Source organism: Pinus tabuliformis, chromosome X (genome assembly GCF_031772625.1).
Source record: "Pinus tabuliformis cultivar Carrire ecotype Pingquan chromosome X, CPIR1, whole genome shotgun sequence".
NCBI lineage: Eukaryota > Viridiplantae > Streptophyta > Pinopsida > Pinales > Pinaceae > Pinus > Pinus tabuliformis.
The window spans coordinates 985,457,615-985,476,763 of NC_142308.1; positions in this window are offsets into that span (position 1 = coordinate 985,457,615).

A 19,149-nucleotide genomic window follows, 5' to 3' on the forward strand; every position below is an offset into this window, starting at 1 on the left:
GCTCCACCAGTAGATTAGGATTCTGAAAGCAAGGCAGAGGACAAGGAAGACCCCTAGTAAGAAAAAGATGACCACTACAGTAAGAAACTGCAGGATAAAACAGCGGAGGACTAAAAATCACTTTGTTGATCAAAACCCTGCCCAAGATCCAACTGCTGTTCCAATTGAAGTTGAAGGCCTAGCTGCTGTTCCAAATGAAGGCGAAGGCCTAGCTGACATTCCAAATCAAGCTGAAGGCCCAGCTGACATTCCAAATCAAGCTGAAGGCCCAGCTGCTGTTCCAAATGAAGCTGAAAGTTCAGCTGCTGTTCCAAATGAAGCTGAGGGACAGACTGTCATTCCATTTGAAAAGGAACAGCTGCCAGCCGGTATTCATGTTAAAAAAGAAAAAGACAACAAGGAGATTCAAACAGAGGCACCACCCTCAGGGGTGATAAGGGTTCTGAACTCAAAGCAATGAAATAAGAAAGTTCAGGTAAAACTCCCGGCCTCCACTGATGCATGGAAAAGAGATCCAAAGACAAGGACCTTACACAAAGGATTGAAAGAGGCTCAACAAGAAATGGAGAGGCTTAGAGAGTAGACAGTCCCTCATGAGAAGTATGAAGAACTCCAACAACAACTACGGAATGTCAATCAATCTGAAAGCCAGGCCTTTGAAGGGTGGCAAAAGGAACAGGAGAAAGTTGCAAAGGTAACCCGTAGGTTAGATACTGTTATCAAACAGATGGATACCTTGTGTTCTTTATTCAATGACGTTTTAGCATGTAGGGCCCCTGCCAAAAACTATGCTTTGCTTTTATTGGAACGATACTTACAATTAAAGATAAAGGCTGTTAAAGCAGGTGCCCCGATACAAATTAATAATGTCAATGACTTTATAGATTGTTGTAAACATTATGGAGTGAAGGTCCATAGATTTCTATGTGAATTCTATTTGCATAACCTCGTCCTAGATCAGGAAACTGAGTTGAACCCTGGCCCTTTTGTTGGGGACATTCAATTGCAAGCATTCATCTCATTCGGGGTCAATTAGCTTAAATGGCTCAAAGCCTATAACACTTTTCAGAGAGAGGAAAATGGCCTAGACTTGTGGGTAAGGGCTGAGCCTAGGGACCCAACATAGCTGTGGAGAGCACATAGAAACCTTAGGAGAACTCCGGGTGTCATTGAAACATTAGGACCCATGCATGAGGCACTCATTCGACAAAGTTTAGAATATTTTCTTTCTATCAAAGACCTCGCCATTGATGCAGCCAAATTACGATACCGAACCTCTAATCCAAACATCCAGCTCAGGGAGCCATTTAAGTATGATAATTTTTAGTTAGCCGCCAATCGTTTGAACCTCTATGGCGAAAGCATTTTGAGGGCAGGCCCATCCTGGTTAGGATATAGATTCCGCAGTCCAATTATCTGGCATCCTACACCCGGATATCAAGCCCTATATGAGATGCTTGAGGGTCAAACAGGCCAGTTCTTTGACTACCTAGTCACTCACCATGGCTGTAGGCCTCCGCATGAGATTCCTTCTCCAGCCTATTCTCTCACTGCTTTGCATGTCAACTACAACGTTTTCATGAGGGCATGAAACAGGGTAAGTAGGGGGGTGTGTGGAGTACTAAAAAGGTATGTTTTTAATGATCATTTTAGTGGCTTTTCTGTAGGAATTATGAATCTTTTACATCATGAATGAGGAAAACAATAGAGAATTGTGGTAGAATACGTGGAATTAGTATGCAAAGACTTATTCGCTGATAATTGTCATTCTCCTGTGTAGGAAAGGGTAAAGACGAGGAGCTGTTGTTCCAAAGAAGAAGATAAGAATAGGGTAATTGTTGTCCCTTTGACGAAGGACCGAGTGTAGACGAGGCAAGGCAAGCTGAAGCAAACCGGTCCGGAAAAGGAGGAAAAGGCACAAGCTCGACGAAAGAGAAAGAAGTGATTAGGGATCAACAGTTTTGTGAATCCCTCAGGACCTTCGATCCTGAGGGATTGCTGCTTTATTTATCTTATTACTTAGACATCTCCGCCGTTACCCTTATATAAAGGAAAGGCACTGTTAGTCTGAGGGGAGATGCGTTTATGTAACTTTTGTTAAAGACTTAACTTTGATCATCGAGTCTCATTGAACTTGGCTCATTGTACATTCTATTTTATGCATTAATATAAACTTGGTGATTATCTCATCTTCATGTCTAGATTAGCTTAGAGTGGTGTACCCTTGAGGCTAAGGGCCCGGCCCCAGAGGACACTCGCTTTTGTATCGCTACGATTTGATTTCTGCGTGGTTTTCTTATCATCACTAGTTGGTAATCTGATATGCTTTATAAGTTACATCACATGCTTTGCTAATATTCGTTCATTAATGTTCTTTCCATTGACTCTGCATTATATTATCAATACTTTCAGAGTGGATGAAATCTTATTAGATTCAGCTGAATAGTGTTATCCTTGTGTTATGAAGCTTCTATGCTAAGTATGTGTGTTAAGGTAATTATCTGAAAGGTGTGTTCTTTATGATTCATAATTCATGCTGTTCCATTTGGAAACACAGTTATAATTCCTATTGATAATTGGGATTAAATTCAAATTACTTTCTTAGAGTGTTACGTGTGTATGACTTTCACATGTTGTTCCATAATTGAGAGTTATTACTGTTCCTTTAGTGGATTGCATGATTCGCTTGGAGAATGAAAGATTGGAGTTTTGATTACGATAACAACTTTTGAGTTGATAGGATAAAGTTTGATTGTTACTCGCGAGGTTTAGTTATAGTGATTGTTGTTCCATTTCAGAATTGTTGTTCCATTTTAAGCATTGTTGTTCCTGTCTAGATTTACTGTTTAATTTCCTATTTGCCGTTCCATTTCTATCTGTCGTTTCATTTACTCGCATTTGGTGTGAGAGACGATCTGTGGCTGTAGTGAGCCTCTGCATTTACTGCCTTGCTCCCAGACCCGTGATCCATGCTATAGTTTCCTTTACATCAGTTTCCAAAGGGATGGACTACTGCTGTCAGACCCTTGACTGATATTTTGAGAGTGTGTGCTTTAGTCATTTGAAGGAACTTAGTTATAGACAAGCATCAATTTACTATTGTATTTTGTAGGACACTGTAGTACTTGCATTACTCTGACAAATAGCATTGGATTGAGTCACTCTTTGAAATAACCAAACGTTCCCGGATTGACATATTAATGTGAGGTAATTAGAGGTGAAAGAGACCCTTTTTATAGCTCTACAATCATGTTGCATGTATTCCTCTTCTTCATGAGTCATGCTAGATCTTTTAGGTTTCTTACTAGGTGTTTCCATTTTATTTCTTCGGGGCATCAATTGATGATAATAATGCTTCACTATGCCCTTTGAAATCCTTAAAAATAATTTTTCAACCAAACTTATGAAAATTTAAAAAAAAACCACACCTTTTTTCACTTTATAGGAGCTCGATATTGAATTTTTTGTATCTCTAAATTTAGGATCTCCAAGGTCCAAAATTGTTTCCTACAGTAGCCCTTTGAGTCCTCTTTCGAACCCTGCAAGTCTGATCAATACTGGATTCTCCAAGGAAGAGTTATGCCAAATCTCCCACTATGACTTGATTATAGAATGGTTCAGTAGAGTGAGCTTGTACAAAGTACCATGTGTCACTATTTTGGCCTTAGGACCTAAAACCAATACATAGAAAACTACAAGTTGTCCTATTTCTGTAACTGTTTACTAAATTTTAATATGATGCTCAGAGAAAAATTTATGATGATTTTCTCGGGTTACTTGTTTGGGATGTAATTCGGAAGCTTGCAAACACCTTAAATGTCTTGGACCATATCTCAAAAAATATAGCGAAAGAAGATGTGAAAGTCAGGCCCAAGCTTCATCAAGATTTCGACTGAAATCAATTGTAATTTCATAGTCTGAACCTTCATATAAAAATAATTATAGCAAAAATTCCACGATGACTTGTTTGTGATGGAATTTTGGAGCCTGCAAAAACCCTAACTTCCTAAGATCATAGCTCCAAAAATATAGTGAGACAAGATTTGAAATTAGGACCCGAGATTCAAAATGATTTCGACTCAAATGAGTTTTTTTTTTAGCGTCTAAAACTTCGTAGAGCAAACATTATAGCTAAAATTCCACAATCACCTGTTTCGAGCAGCAAAAACCCTAGAATCCAAAGGCTTGATATCAAATGTTATGAAACCAGCTCACAAAAAGATAGAAAAGATAGACCAATGATTTAAAAGTCAACCTCTTCAAGGGAGAAACCTCCTTTACATTACACAAATGAACAATTCTTGGATGATACAAATGACAAGACCTCCTTTCTCTATATAGGAATCTAAGGGGTCCCAATACAATCAGATCCTACATAAGAATAATATTGTAGGGGTACAACAATAACAATAGTGGGCTTCTATGGGGCATAATAATAATAATAATATGGGGACTATATGGGCACAATAATACAATAAGGCAGTTCCACTAATAATAATAAGGGGTTACACTAGTAGTATATGGACCTAACGATGAAGTTTAATAATTTCATCCTTCAGAGCGATCTAAGTCATTTGAGGATTTGGAGTATCCTTTATTTGTTCTCATTTAATGGGATGATTTTCAATAATTTTTACTTTAATAAGTCATTAGCTTATGAAACTAAGAGACTTTGTATAAGTTTCTCATCAAGATGGCTTCATGCATGTTGGTTATCTAGTATAAAGTTAAAGGTAGGATACAAGCTATTTATTTAGGATAGATACCAGTGTCATATGTTCCAAACAATCATTTGTTGTCAAAAGAGATAATACTATATGCTATTGCACAAAATTCTTTATGATGAAAACTTTCAACTGCAACCCCATACCGTTATTTTTCATATGAAGCTAGCATAGTATTCATTGAATCTTGTCCCTTTTTATGTTGTCTATATATATATTCATGTATGTAGAGGTAGAGTATGTTTCTATGGAAATATGTAGAAGTAGTATATAAGAGGGTATAGGAAAGGTATAAAGTGTTTATTTGGAACAAAAAGTAACTTCATATATTCTCCAATCATTTCTTTTAAGATGAGATAGTATTATATACCATGGCACAGTACTCTTTATGATGGAAAGATCTAATTTTAAATCGAAATCCTTCTCATATGAAAGTAGCCTAGTATTGGAGTGAATCACTCAATGGTTTTCCCTTGTTATGTTGTCAACTTGTATTGAATAAATAAGTAGAGGTTAAGATTGGTTCTATGATAAGATGTAGAATCTATATATAACAGGGTGTATGGTATTTCATTTTGTGGGCACCACCCCATCACATCCCCCCCCAAAAAAGAAAAACAACCCATCCTCTTAGCTATTCCAGATTTGTTTGTGACCTCATTGCAGTGACAATTTTCTGGGTGGTTGTATTTCAAATATGGAAATGGACCATAATCTACATTGTACAAGTTTCTAGAATGAGAGAATTTCAATGACATGGGTATGAGTTTATGGAATATTTAGAGTCCTTTCCTAAATTGCAAGGGAATGAAAGGTTGGAAGTGTGTATATATATATATATATATATATATATATATATATATATATATATATATATATATATATATATATATATATATTATGATGATGGTTAATATATATATATATATATATATATAGATATATATATATATATATATATATATATATTACTTTTTTTAAATAAAAAAATCCAAAAATAGGAAAGAAATTCAAAAATACATAGGAACATTTCTTTCCCATGTATGTACCTTATTACATTTTTTTTTCCTGAAGGAAAATCATAATTTCCATTAACTATAGTGAAAATTACATTATTACATATGCATGTTGTGCATGCCAATTTTTTTGTTGCTGTGAGAAAATAGTTAGTCATAAAAACAAGGGGATTTAATGCCCATATCATGTCCCATGGCATAAAATGTACATAGATAAATACATATAAGCTTATTACATATTAATAACATTCATGAGCACACAAAGTAATCGAGTATTAGTAGTTGTGGACAAGTTAGTAATGATGAAGGGTTAGAAGAACCAAGTAAAGAGAAGTTGAAGGAAACTAGAAGTTACAAGTTATTTGAAGTTTAGAGTAGAAGTTGAAGAAAAATGAAGGTAAATTGTAAAGGTTTCTAACATTGAAACTGGAGTTAGATTTCACTAGTTTTAAGAAGGGAAAAACATCATCCTTCATATGGCATATCCAACAACAGTTTTCCACCAACAATAATAGATTTGGTGGATAAATTTGTCAGCAACAAAGGAAGATTGCAAGTGGTATCAAGCAATACAAAATGCAAATAACAGTACCATTAGATTATTGGTATTCCATAACAAAGAGTGGTGTGATTACCTTAGTAGTGATGATTTCACTAATTTATCTAATGGCATTAGGTGATACTATATGAATTCATGAATCCATAATACATCTAAGTCGTGAATGGGTCTAATGTCGTAGGGAATACCTAATTCCATTCATAAGAAAAATCTTTGCAACACCTTGCAAAATGAGTATGAAGATAATCAATATGTGTTTTTAGTGAGAAATATTCCTAACATAATATTCCATGAACTACACACTAGATTACTTATTCAGTGGAAAGTATTTTTTCCAAGCAAACTTCAATGTCAACAACAAGAAAAATATTTCTGAAATTAGACTAGGAAATGGGAAAACATATAGTAGAACATTTCCTAGACTTGAAACATTCAGAAAAAGGAACAGTAATATGAGGTACCATGCTAAAAATAAAACTAAAATTAAAAGGAATAATTTAAAAAAAAAAGTGATTTGACACGTCCAAACATGTTAAAAGAAATGCACCTTTTTGGCATCAAAAGACACCTCTTTGAGTTGAAGAAGTTGAGGAGTGACGTGAAGAAAGATTCAAATGTTTGAGGTACATAGAACAGGTGGAGGTTCAAAATTCTCTAGACATTAAAAGGGTGAGATCTTGGGTCTCTTCTCATCCTTCCCATTGGGGAGATCGACAAATACCATTGAGACTAGTTTAATGATGTTGAACCATACATCAGTTTCGCAGGTTCTTAGAGCACCAAAGGGACCAACTCCATATAGTTCTAGAGCAAGGTGCTCCTGACATGTCTGGCTACATCCCAATCCCATAGGAGTGGCCAAATACCTATTCATAGTTTCTTCCTTTTGACCATAGATACTATGAGTATCTGTTGCTCATACATCCCACCTAGGATCATATCTCTATGGGAATTTGAAAATGCACTTGTACCTAGTTCGCCATCCTTTCCATCAGTCATTAGACTCAGGAGCCCCTAACATGTCTAGATCCTTGGCAATACTTTACCATCTGACTCACTTGTTCCTTTTTAGGAGGCCATTGAGTATTTTGTATTATACCACAGTCTCTTATATACGTGTTGCAACAACATTACCAATAATTTATTTATCTCTATATGTTATTTTTGGAATTTTCCTAAGATATGCACTTGCACTCCTACATTGTAGTCATATTGACTGCACTCTTATTCAGTCCCATTGACATAATTTTGTGATTATCAGTAGGAAATTAATAAATTTACCTACAGGGTTCATTGAAAGTAATTGTAGGTAGCATTTAAATGCCCAGCAAAGGTGTCACATGTAGGGATATGCAAGTAACAACTGTCCAAACTATCCCTAAGGTTGGTTGTGTGTAAGAAGCACCCAAAAGAGTGGTGTCAATATGAGAATGGAGCAATTGGAAAGTTTGGATGATCTCAAAGCCATTAGTGATAATTTCAAAACATTTCGTTACTGCTCGAAGCCCATGGGTATGGGTCCCCTGAAACTTGTAAGTAGTTATTATGTAATCATGGTTGTAAATTTGTAATCCATAATCTGCTTGCACTTTGTAGGAAGTACAATAAATATATCCGATTATAGGTTTTTTTTTCCTATGTTTCCTTAATTTAGGCCCTCCAATTCTAGTATTAAAATTTAATTAGATATGATAGACATTATGTTCCATGCATGTGTGGAATGATTGCATAATTTCCTTACATGCATTCTACTTGTGGATATATAGGTAAATTTATACACTTGGTCATGAGTTCATATGTTAGTGTGTCACTCTCTTAGATCACTTTATAGTGTATCATTTGGATTATGCATTGAGGACAATTTTGCATAGGGGGACTTGTCCCTACATCTGGGATGGATCATCTAGATTTTTCCCTCCTTGAGGATTACAAGGGGAAAGACCCTATTTTGAACGAGACATCTCTGAGGATGTGTGAGCCTCCCCTACATTGCCTAAAGGTTTCTTTCCAGAAAATGGGATGGTTTTGAGGACTTATCCCAGATCCTCTAGATGGTTCTTTCAAAAAACAAGAAGTTTAGGGAGATCTGTTGGGATGATTTTGAGGACATTTGAATACCCACTATCGAAACTAGTACCCATTTGGTTACAATTCTCAAATAAAAATATTCACCAATTTGTTCTACCTTCAAACCTAGACAAACTTTGTCTATGCATTGCATGCCTGAATCCTATGTAGTATGTTTTGTAATAAGGGCTAATTTCCTTCATAGTTTTGACTGCCATTTTTGGTAGGTTTGTGTATCCTATATCAAATCTTTCTTTTGGAAGGGTTATAATATCTATGTAGACAAGATATTTAATATCTAATATCTAATACTTGTTACTGTTATTGAGTTACATTAGATCTATTATATGTGGAAGTTACTTTTATTGACTTATATTATAGCACTTTGTTCTAGAATATTTTGTTTTTAAATTTTATATTTCTTTAAAATTTTCTTTTTAACAATATTTTTGGTTGTCCCATTGAAATTTGGGGTTAACTTCTAGCCATCCTTGAAACCTTTCCCCTCACCCCTATCCCTAAAACATCATGCAAAATAGCTCAAATTGTTCACAGGTTGTAGGATTTTGTATGCAATGTATTAATTTCTTCAAAAATTAGAGATTTCCCCCTTTTTCCCACTTATCATTTGAAAGATGACATCATTTAACTTTCCTTCCATGATTTTCTCCTTGGGTTCACCATGCAAAATTGCTTTAGTTACTAGTTTACACCACATCTTCCTTACCCCTTTATTTTCCATTCATTCATTTTTTCAAAGTTATAAAGTATAATGAAAGGGATATGGAATTGTATCTTGGGTTCTATTAAAACTGCCATCTTATTTACTAGGTTTTCAACTTTCACTTTAGACCCTCAATAAATGGAAGCACGCCTCAATACAATATGTAGGATCAAACTTTGAGTCTTTGTGAAAATCAACCAATTATTTATTTTTTATATTTCTTGGAGTTTGATGGATTGGGGCAGTGGTGGACCATATTTGTATGCTTTTCCATTTAAGTTGTTTGTTTGTCCCATTTTTCCCATGCATTCATTTTACCAAATTTATAAAGGATATGAAAATTGTATCTTGGTTGCTATTATAACTGCCATCTTATTTTCTGAGTTTTCCATTTTCACATAAGACCTTTAATAAATTGAAGCACATCTCAATATAGTATGTAGGATCAAAATTTTGATGCTTTGTGAAAATGTTCCAATTATTCATTCTTTATATTTCTTGAAGTTTAATGGATTGGGTCATAATGGCGGACCATGTTTGTATGCTTTGATATTTTTCTGTTTGGCTAGCTATGGTAGAATACCGAAACGTCAAGTTTTTATAATGTTTCTAGATAGTTAGCTTAGGAATGAATTTTTCAATCAAATTACTTAAGATGGTAGCTAGCTTGTTTAACATAAAACTGATTCATATGGTGTTGATGTTCTGTACCTATTCCTTGAGACAAATAATGCTATCACAATGTCAGGATACATTAATGTGCAAAAAACATTAATCAAGAGCCATGTGGAAACATTTAGGCATTACTTTAGGTGAAGAGTTTCATCTTTCTTATCCTTTTGTTTTTCACTATTGATAGGTAGGTGAGGAAATATATCGATTATTAATGTGATTTTGTAAACATATGTTTGTAAGTGAAGGATGTTTTGTTATGGTTCTTATTTAATTAGAAATAAAAGTTGACTTCTTGAAATCTAGGTAATTTTTATACAATTATGATCTCACTTTAAATATACGATTCTTATTAACACATGCATTTCTGACAACCTTTCTCTGTATTTTCTCTTCTATGAAATTGATACTTACACGCTCAATGAGCCAATACCTAAATGGGTAGGACATGTACTCTCCTTAGGGTATGTATAGTTCAGCTAATGGGGTTTTACCATTCACCCTCCCCATTGTGATCATGGAAAAGTCCCAGGTCATGGTGATTGCAATATAGACTTCTCAAAGTGGTTGGCATGAACCTCATAAGCCATGATGAGAACATGGGTGCATAATAAACACATAATTATGTTCAGGTGTGTTTTGGGTGAAAGCACCATACGAATTTGGGTTAGAACCCCAACAGAGCAAAAGAAAACTACAACAATAAATACTCAAACATCTCAGGCAAGATGCTTATATTATCAAACTACGTAAGAGTGACCATACCTAGATTTCCTTCGTTTGAGTAGGTCTCATAGGATTTAGACCCTCTGCAAATCCCGATGTTCTTCAAACCTAAAAATCATTCAATTCAAACATACATAGCAGTATAGAAGTAAATCATATCCACGAAATTGAGTTTATATTATATAAACAAATGATTGATCATACATCAAAAGGACATTCATATATGAATTAAAACATAATTTGATGCATAGAAATAATTAATCTCAGAAACAAGAAAGCATTTCTTTTATTGCAGTAAGCTATAAATAACATGGAGAGAATTCACCCGAGTCTTTCTCTGGCTCCAAGCGAAACCATCCTCTGGGTTCACCCTATCCCAGCCTTTAACAATCTTCTTCCATCACCAATACCATGATATCTCAAGAAAAAGGAAGGATATCTATAATCAAGGAAATAAGGGTTTCCTGAAGCTTGGGGAAGTGCATGAGGCACAGGGATTCATCAGACTAAGTCAGGGCTAATCTTAGTATAATAACTCTATCTCCTCTCCTCGCCTTAAGGCCTTCCCATAGAGGTCTATTTATACCTCTCCCAAATAGTTTTTTAGTTGGGAAACAGTTGGGCCACGGGCAATAGGAGGTAATCAATAGGTAAAACCTGTGAAATCTGCCCAAAATTAAGGAAATTTAATTTTTTAAGTGTTTTAATACATATACACGGGTTGGGTATTAACTGACCCATGTGTACACACTTTTAGCTCAGGGAAAAGTGGCGTATAGGGAATAAAACATTTTTTTATATATATTTGGACCAAGTCTGGAAGGAGGGGTTGCCATAGGGCATAAACAAAGCATAATATATACCAAGAGTAGTAAATGGTGCTATAATAGTTGCCCCCTAATATATGAGGCCAGAAGGGGTACATGATGGCCAAAATGTATTAAGTGTATGGAAAGAATCATGCCGAGATAGAGAAGGACTTCACCAGAATTCAACCTACCAAGCCATCAAAAGAGATCAGAAAGAAACTATTTCTGAGGCAGGCATACCCATGCTTAGAGAAAGTAAAACATGTCCGCTTATCAAGTACAAGTGGATCCAATATGTATACTAGTATAAAGGAACTGAAAGTACATAATGGATCATTTGATCGTGATTGAAAAAGTACATGTCTGAATGTCACATATAAGAAGACGATCAATGATGTTGAAGGATGAAGCTGATCACTAATGTCAAAAATTGATCAGAATAGTACCAAATGAACATGATGGAATAAAATGATACTACATCACAACTTGGATGCCAACATATAAGATGTTATTGTGAAGAACTGCAACATATAAGGTGGATGGTGTCAACTAGCAGCAACAGGAGCAACCAACAAGTGAACCAAAACATGTTGATGCAATCTGAGGTCTTCACCGACCACCGCTGTACATTTCTACACAATCGGAATGAATGATCTGAGGTCGACCATGTGAGAAATCGTTTGATTACCAGTCATTGATGTATATCGTTAACAAATGCAAGAATACTCACAGATAATGATAATGAGAATCAAGGTACCCAGTACAATATAACAAGTGTGAATGAATGAGCTGAAGTTGAAAACTTGAAAGAATCTATCAATCAAGAGACAATGATGGTTTCCCATTGTCAATAGTGAAGGAATCTGCCACTGATGACTACAAGCCCCAAGCTACTTCCAAATGAACTCTAGATATTTTTCCTAGAGCAAACGAGCAGTAGTCGATAGGAAAAGATACACTAGAAGGAAGGCACTAAGTCATCCTTCATCAATCTAGCGCGAGTGTATCCTGCAAGGCCAATAATGTGGAAGGAATCAGATGAAAAAGATGTAGTATCCCAACCGAAGCACATTTCAGTTGTACACAAGATGTAACTAGCGCACGATAGAAACCCTCTGAACTAATGAAAGTTGACACAGAGGTGAGGAATCCACCAGTGGGGTCAAATGGAAACTAAGGCACTGCATGAATCCCAATGTGTGATAATGAAAGTTGATGTTGAACACAAGGGAAACTACTCAGTCAAAGACCCATGATGTTGTTCGATGCTGGGCACAAGGTGACATATCAATAATGAAAATAGGGTCATGGTGTGGCTCTAGATCTTCCCTTAAAGCAATTTGTCGTAGTTGATAATGACAAGACCCGGTAGCAAGAAGTCAATGGAGACCTTCTCAAACTAGCGTGAGCAAAGGACCAATATAACTGATGTGATGACAAACATGAAACTGATAGTCGGAGATGGCCGACTGAAAAGTAGGTAAAGGGACACCATAGATGGGCCAACTCAGGTTTATTTCCCTTGAACAAAAGCACGACTTAATGATGACTATATGAGAGCATATGATAACTCTGTATAAGTTTTTCATGCAAGAGGCATAAGCAAACTCTCCATATGTTTGGAAGAGGTAACCAATCAAAGGAGTACTGACTCAATAACAAGGTTAAGGTGCTCCTAAGTCAAACTAAATCCCACCCTAATGGAGTAGAGACTTTCTTTTGAGTGCTTTGTTCAAGTGTGACACGATTGACTTTATCTGCCAACAAAATATGGAAATGTCGTCCCATTCCCGCTCTTTTTGGAATATATAATTTTTTTGTCTTTTTCTTTAAGCTAGAAAATAATAAAAGAATGCTATAGTACAATGGAAAGAATGAGTGTTAGAGAAACAAATGATCTACTTCCTAGGAGGGGAACGTTCCTATGCTCAATGTAGGGAGGCAAAACTGGTCAAGGACACTCAAAGGGATGTTGTTTTCACGAGTAAAAGGATGTGTCAAGTTGTAGAAGCTAAGTGATTGCGTGGTTGACTTTGCAGAAGACATGGTAAAATAAGTGGCTTAAACACGAGTCCAAGTGAAGCCAGCTCAAGGCCAAAAGGTGCAAATAGTCAAAATGCAATGTAGCAGTACAACTCAACACAAGGAAGCCTCTAGGGTATAAGGCCAGAAATTAGCGCAGAAGAAAGGAGAATTTGCATTCAACGCATGATTCATGGTGGGACTAAAGCAAACCCCCAATCCTACTTACTGTAGCAGCATGGGCAACCAATGTCAACAACGTTCTAACTAAGATGCCCATGTAAAGGATGGCTCTACTGTCGCATCATAATTTAAAAATCAGCGAGTGAAAATGGTTTGATGACCAAGATACGATGGGGTCGACCCTACTGCTAATGTATCACTGAATGGAGGCTAGTATGCAAGATGTAGTGAAAAATGGCTTTCCCTAACCTAAATGCCAGTGAGAGAACAATACTTGCCATGATAGGTCAGCGGTCATGGGATCGAAACAACATCTCGAAGAATTCTCCAAAATTTCCTGTAAAAACAACCCAGTAGTCACAACCCAAGCCCATAGGTCAACAAATCTATGAGATAGAAATAAAAAAAATATTTTGCAATTTCAAAGTTATATAATGACTTTTGGACTCATAGTTTTTTCATTTCTGTTTGGAGCGAACAGCTATGGAGCAAAATGAAGAAAGCATTCCTCTAAACAATTGGACCATTTGAATCACCCCAAAGTCTCCAGGTAATCCTCAAAACCTACTTGTAATGCTTTACGATAATTTCTAAAAGTTTTTTCAAAGTTTTTACAGTGGAAAACTATGCCCAAAAATTCAACTTTGCATACACGTGGGTTGGATGTGAATAACCCGCATATACAACGGCCCTATATGCAACTATGTGTAAAGGGAACCCGCGTGTACGTGAGTTAAAGTTTTAGCATATAAATTAATGACCTTCAAACTTCAATTTTTTGTAGGATGACTCGGAGGGAAAGAGAGCATACCACCATAGATAATGAGGTAATGAATGACCAAAATACATTGGATGCTCTGAGAGGTTGTGGCTTTGTCAGGCGGAAAGAGTCGATAGTGCGGACACAACCAACCTCCCTAGGAGCCTAAGACTCTCTAGTGACAAACAAGACAAACAAGAGCAATCCTTCTCTAAACATGCATTTACTATATAAGAAATCAAGTGTTTAGATCCTACCTGTAGTCCCACGCTGTTGTAGCAGTCCAGCCTCGCTGATCCGGATGAGCTCCTCCTTCACTTTGAAACCTGCATCCACTAAAAATCAAACGATTAAATAGCACTTGATAATCTCATAGAATAAAACATATTTAACACATAGACCAAGGAGTACATGAAACAACTCATAAATAACAAGTTATTGAGAAGAATGGACTCATTTGCATTAATAGGAAACAAAAGGAACAATTACAACCTGAGCCTTGGTGTTGTGCAAGTCCCTCCCAGGGTCCATCAAGAGTTCTCCTTTACTTTGACAAAGCTCACCCACTTCCAAATAGAACAAGCAAAGATGGCAATCTCTCCTCACAAGCTTCTAAATGGGAGTCCTAATTCCAGCAGCATCTACCCTTAGAAATGTTTAGCTTTCAACCTCTCCTCCTTCTGGCCCAATGCCTGTATTTATAGTGCCCAAGAGGAAGTTAATCAGGTCCACCATCAATGGGATAATCCCCTCTTTGGATGGGATAGCTCCCTTATTGATGGGATAAGTTCCTCTTTGGTAGGGGTACATGAACCATCTGGAGGCGCTCAATACACGTCGGACAACCTTCTAGAATGCTCTAGAAATGACCACAAGTAACTTTTTAAAGATGAAACTTGCGCATTTTGACCTTTACAGGGGGACGCACCTGCCCCTTTACATACAGAGCGTCCAAGGACGCAGCTTTTGTGAACATTGGGTGCGTACCCGCAGGTAAGGTTGAGAGAACCTGCGTACCCAGAGATAAATACATTTATAAAGACTTTCTCTCTTTTTGGAGTTTGACATGGAGAGCAGAGGCATAAGACTTGCCTAAGAGGATAGCATGACTGTTGATAGAGCCATACTAACTGTAAATAGCCATGGTGACATTTTTTATTGTAACAGATTGCCCACTAAAGTGCGAAGCCTGTAATAGATTAGGGTTTTGTATTATCTAGGAAGGGTGAAGCGCTTTATCATTTCAAGGATTATCTCGTGGAGAGCCTGGTCAGAACCTGCAATTTTCAACACAAAATACATGTATAAGATTATATCATCACTGAGGTAGGCATTCCCATACTCAGATCAAAACTTTAACTAACAGACTAACTACTCTGATACAGGAATGATCTTGCAGTACATCATAATTATAGACTTTTGTAGACATAGTATGGGCGCAGCCATCTGTTTATGATTAGTCTACTTAGATAATGAATACAAAACTCCTCGCAGCCTGGATGGTGGAAACTAGATCCAGGGTCTTCATTTCTACTTCCCGAATTGGTACGATTCTAGCCATGCGAATAAATGAGTTGATGTCGAACATGGTAGAAACCACTTGATTACCAGTCGATGATGTAAACTGTTAACAAGTGTGAGAGAGACCACCAGTAATGTCAATGGTTCTCAAAGTACCCAGTACAATCCATGAGATGTGAATGAATGAGTTGATGTCGAACATTTCACGGAATCCTTCAATCGAGAGTCAATGATGTAAACTAACGTCAAAGGCAAGAAACCTGCCATTGATGCATGCAGCCTTCAAGGTACTGATGATTTCTAAGTCATCTCTCTAGATAATGTGTTGATGTCGATAGAAAGGGACCCGTTGCAGGCAAGCCCACAACACGAAATCATTTGTTCAAGTTGAAGAAATGTTGTTGTAAGGACTGACTCAGGGATGGTCAAATGGATGACAAGTATTTTGCAGATGAAAGTTTTGCTTGCAGACCTCTTGAACACATAACGACACAACAGATGGCTTGGTGATAAACGACTCAAAGTTAATCCCCGGAACCCGACTGAAGACTTTCAAAGTGATTTGATCAACTATGAGGTAAAGGATTTCCCAACCCAGGTGAATGAAAAGTGTCGTGTCTAAGAGTGGTAATAAAGTTTCTTCTGAGACAAAAGATAACAAATAGGCTCATTCTTCTCTCTTTTCCCCCACCATTTCTGGCAAGTACCTCTTTATTTTTAACAAGCTTGAGGATGATAACATATGCTTGATTATAAGCTCATCCTTCGGATGAGTCCAACCTAGTTTTGATTCGAACCCTAGGAAGGAGTGGTTCGTTCCTGTTTGTAATTGAACAGGTCCTTTACTGTGAAATTTTAACGAGCCCAGTATAGGAGAAACTCGGTGTTTTTCAATTTTAGAGAGTCTGAAAAACTTAAGAAGACTCCAGGTTGAACTTTTTCGTAAATTTGTGTCCCTCAAGCCCGAAAAAGTATAAAATAATACCTGGGGGAACCGCTTGATCTTGCGACCAAGGAGTACTTTCATAATTAGTGTCACTGACCTGAAAAGTAAAAAGAGATCAAGGACACGTCGTTTTATTTCCGTATCGAGTTTGAAACAACAAAAACCTGGCAACCTTTTCCTGTTTTTACGGTCAGAAAAGGGCTATAAGGGGACCGTCTTTTAATTTCGTTTTAACGAGTGTAAAAGAAACGCTCGGCAATCTTTTCATATTTTAGGAGTCAGAAAAGGGCTTAAAAGATGACTCTGATATTTTGGTTCGTGAAAAATGACATTTTTCCCTCTAAATCCCTTTGTCCTGCACAAAAACGACACATTACTCATACCTGTTTAAGATAGGCAAAAATACATTGAAAAATATCCTTCCATGGTGAAAAATGAACAAATCTAGCATTCATTCATCCAAAAAACCTATAAAAAGACTTTTTACCATGTCATTTTTACCATTTTACTGTTGAGGTTGAGAAAAGGGCTTTTGGCAAGAAACTTCCCGTGGTCGTTGTGGAGAATCCGACCGTCAGAATCGAACGCTGTCTCTTCCAGGTATTTCACAACATCCTCCTTTTCAATTTCATCCGATTAAAATTTTGTTTTAGGTTTTAGTTTTGGTTTTTGGGGGGTTTTAGGTTTTAAAATCTGCTCTGCGGGGGACGCAGGTGCCCTAAGGGTGACCTGCGTCCCCCGACCTTTTCCTACACAGGAAAAAGGTCGGGGTACGCAGCCCACCTTCAGGCCAGCTACGTCTCGGCACTCTGTGTCCTAAACGCGGGGTGCATCCCCCGCGAAGGGCGGAATTTGAAACCCCAAACCCCAAAAACAACCATTTAAAATTTCCCAAATAAATTCTAATCTTTATTTCTTGGTGTGTAGGGTACTCACCATGTTGGATTGGAGAGAAAGAGAGCACGAGGACGTTGATTTAGCCGCAATTAATCACCAACCTTCCATTGATCCCCTAAAAGCATGCAGACTATATAAATACTGGGCCATACCTCGCATGAGGGCTCAGGTGAGATTCTTGGAGTGGCTGGTTGAGAGATGGAACATTCATGAGCAATGCTTTTACATCGGAGGGCACCAGCTTGAGATAGAGCCCTCTGACATATACTTTCTCACTGGCTTGCCAAATAGGGGCGAGCAACTCAATCTAGCCGGGACTAGGCCGGGTGGCCAATCCCTTGCTAGTCTCCGGGCAGACTGGTGCATACCCAATCAAAACCATGCGAAAGGCGTAGAAATCAAATACATCTCTCGGCGTGAACTCAAGGTTATAGCTTTCACGGTTACCAGAATTTGCGGTGCAGCCGCTTTACATATTGCCACCGGGTCCCAAATGCGGATGGCGATTGACTGTTTCCGAGGCACCATCTTCAACTGGTGGGATGCTGTGTCAGCCAATATGAAGGGCCAACTGACTAGGGCAAAGAACGGACAACTGAAGACCTTTGGATATGGGCCTCTAGTTGTGAGCTTTGCCTTAGAGAGAGTTCCGATGCTGATCCCTCAGCAACTCACTGTTGATATCTTGGGTCCTCGGGAGCCAAAGTTGATACGATGGGTTACGGTGATGGCTCGGCATCCTGACGAGGACGCGGCAGTTGTTCGATTCCCTGATGGTTATTTTCACTGGTTAGAGGACCAGGTCTTTTCGGTTCAGGACTTTCCGTATGCCAGAGTAGATTTTCGAGGTGATCTGGACATGGTTCTTCCACAGGGAGAACAATGGGACGGCAGAGGTACTTTATTTTTCACAAGTTTTCAAATTTATCTATTTTTTTTGTTTTTTATATATATCGTCTCAAAACTGACAGTAAAAATTTTCAAAATGCAGATGTTGGTCCACAGCGCCCAGCCAACCTCCGGCCTTTTAAGAGGAGAGTACCAGCTGTACCAGCACCACCCCCATAGGATGCGACCGCAGAGACCTTAGCCGAGCTGGAACAAGATCTAGAGCGTCTGACGGCGGATATACCAGAGACCACCATAGATGACATTCCCATTCGACTTCAGCGCTATGTGGTTGCAGTCCCAGGACCTTTTAGGAGGTTCTTGTGTAGGGTAGCGCAGGCAGTGGTCTCGTATAGAGAGCACCACCAGTGATTGGCTAGTCACTTTTGTAGACACATATGACATTTTTGGTTTTTTGTACTTATCATTTTTGCCGATCATAAGGTGTTTTTCAACCTATGATCGAAGACGATGTATATTTTTTGACACACTCCTATCTATATATATATCATTATTACCAGCTTATCTTGTTTAACATATGTGATGAAATGTTTTTAAATTTACTTGCATGATTATCGTAAATGTCTGTCCAACATTCGAGAAGCAATTGTGTTATAGCTCCAAATCTCACTCTT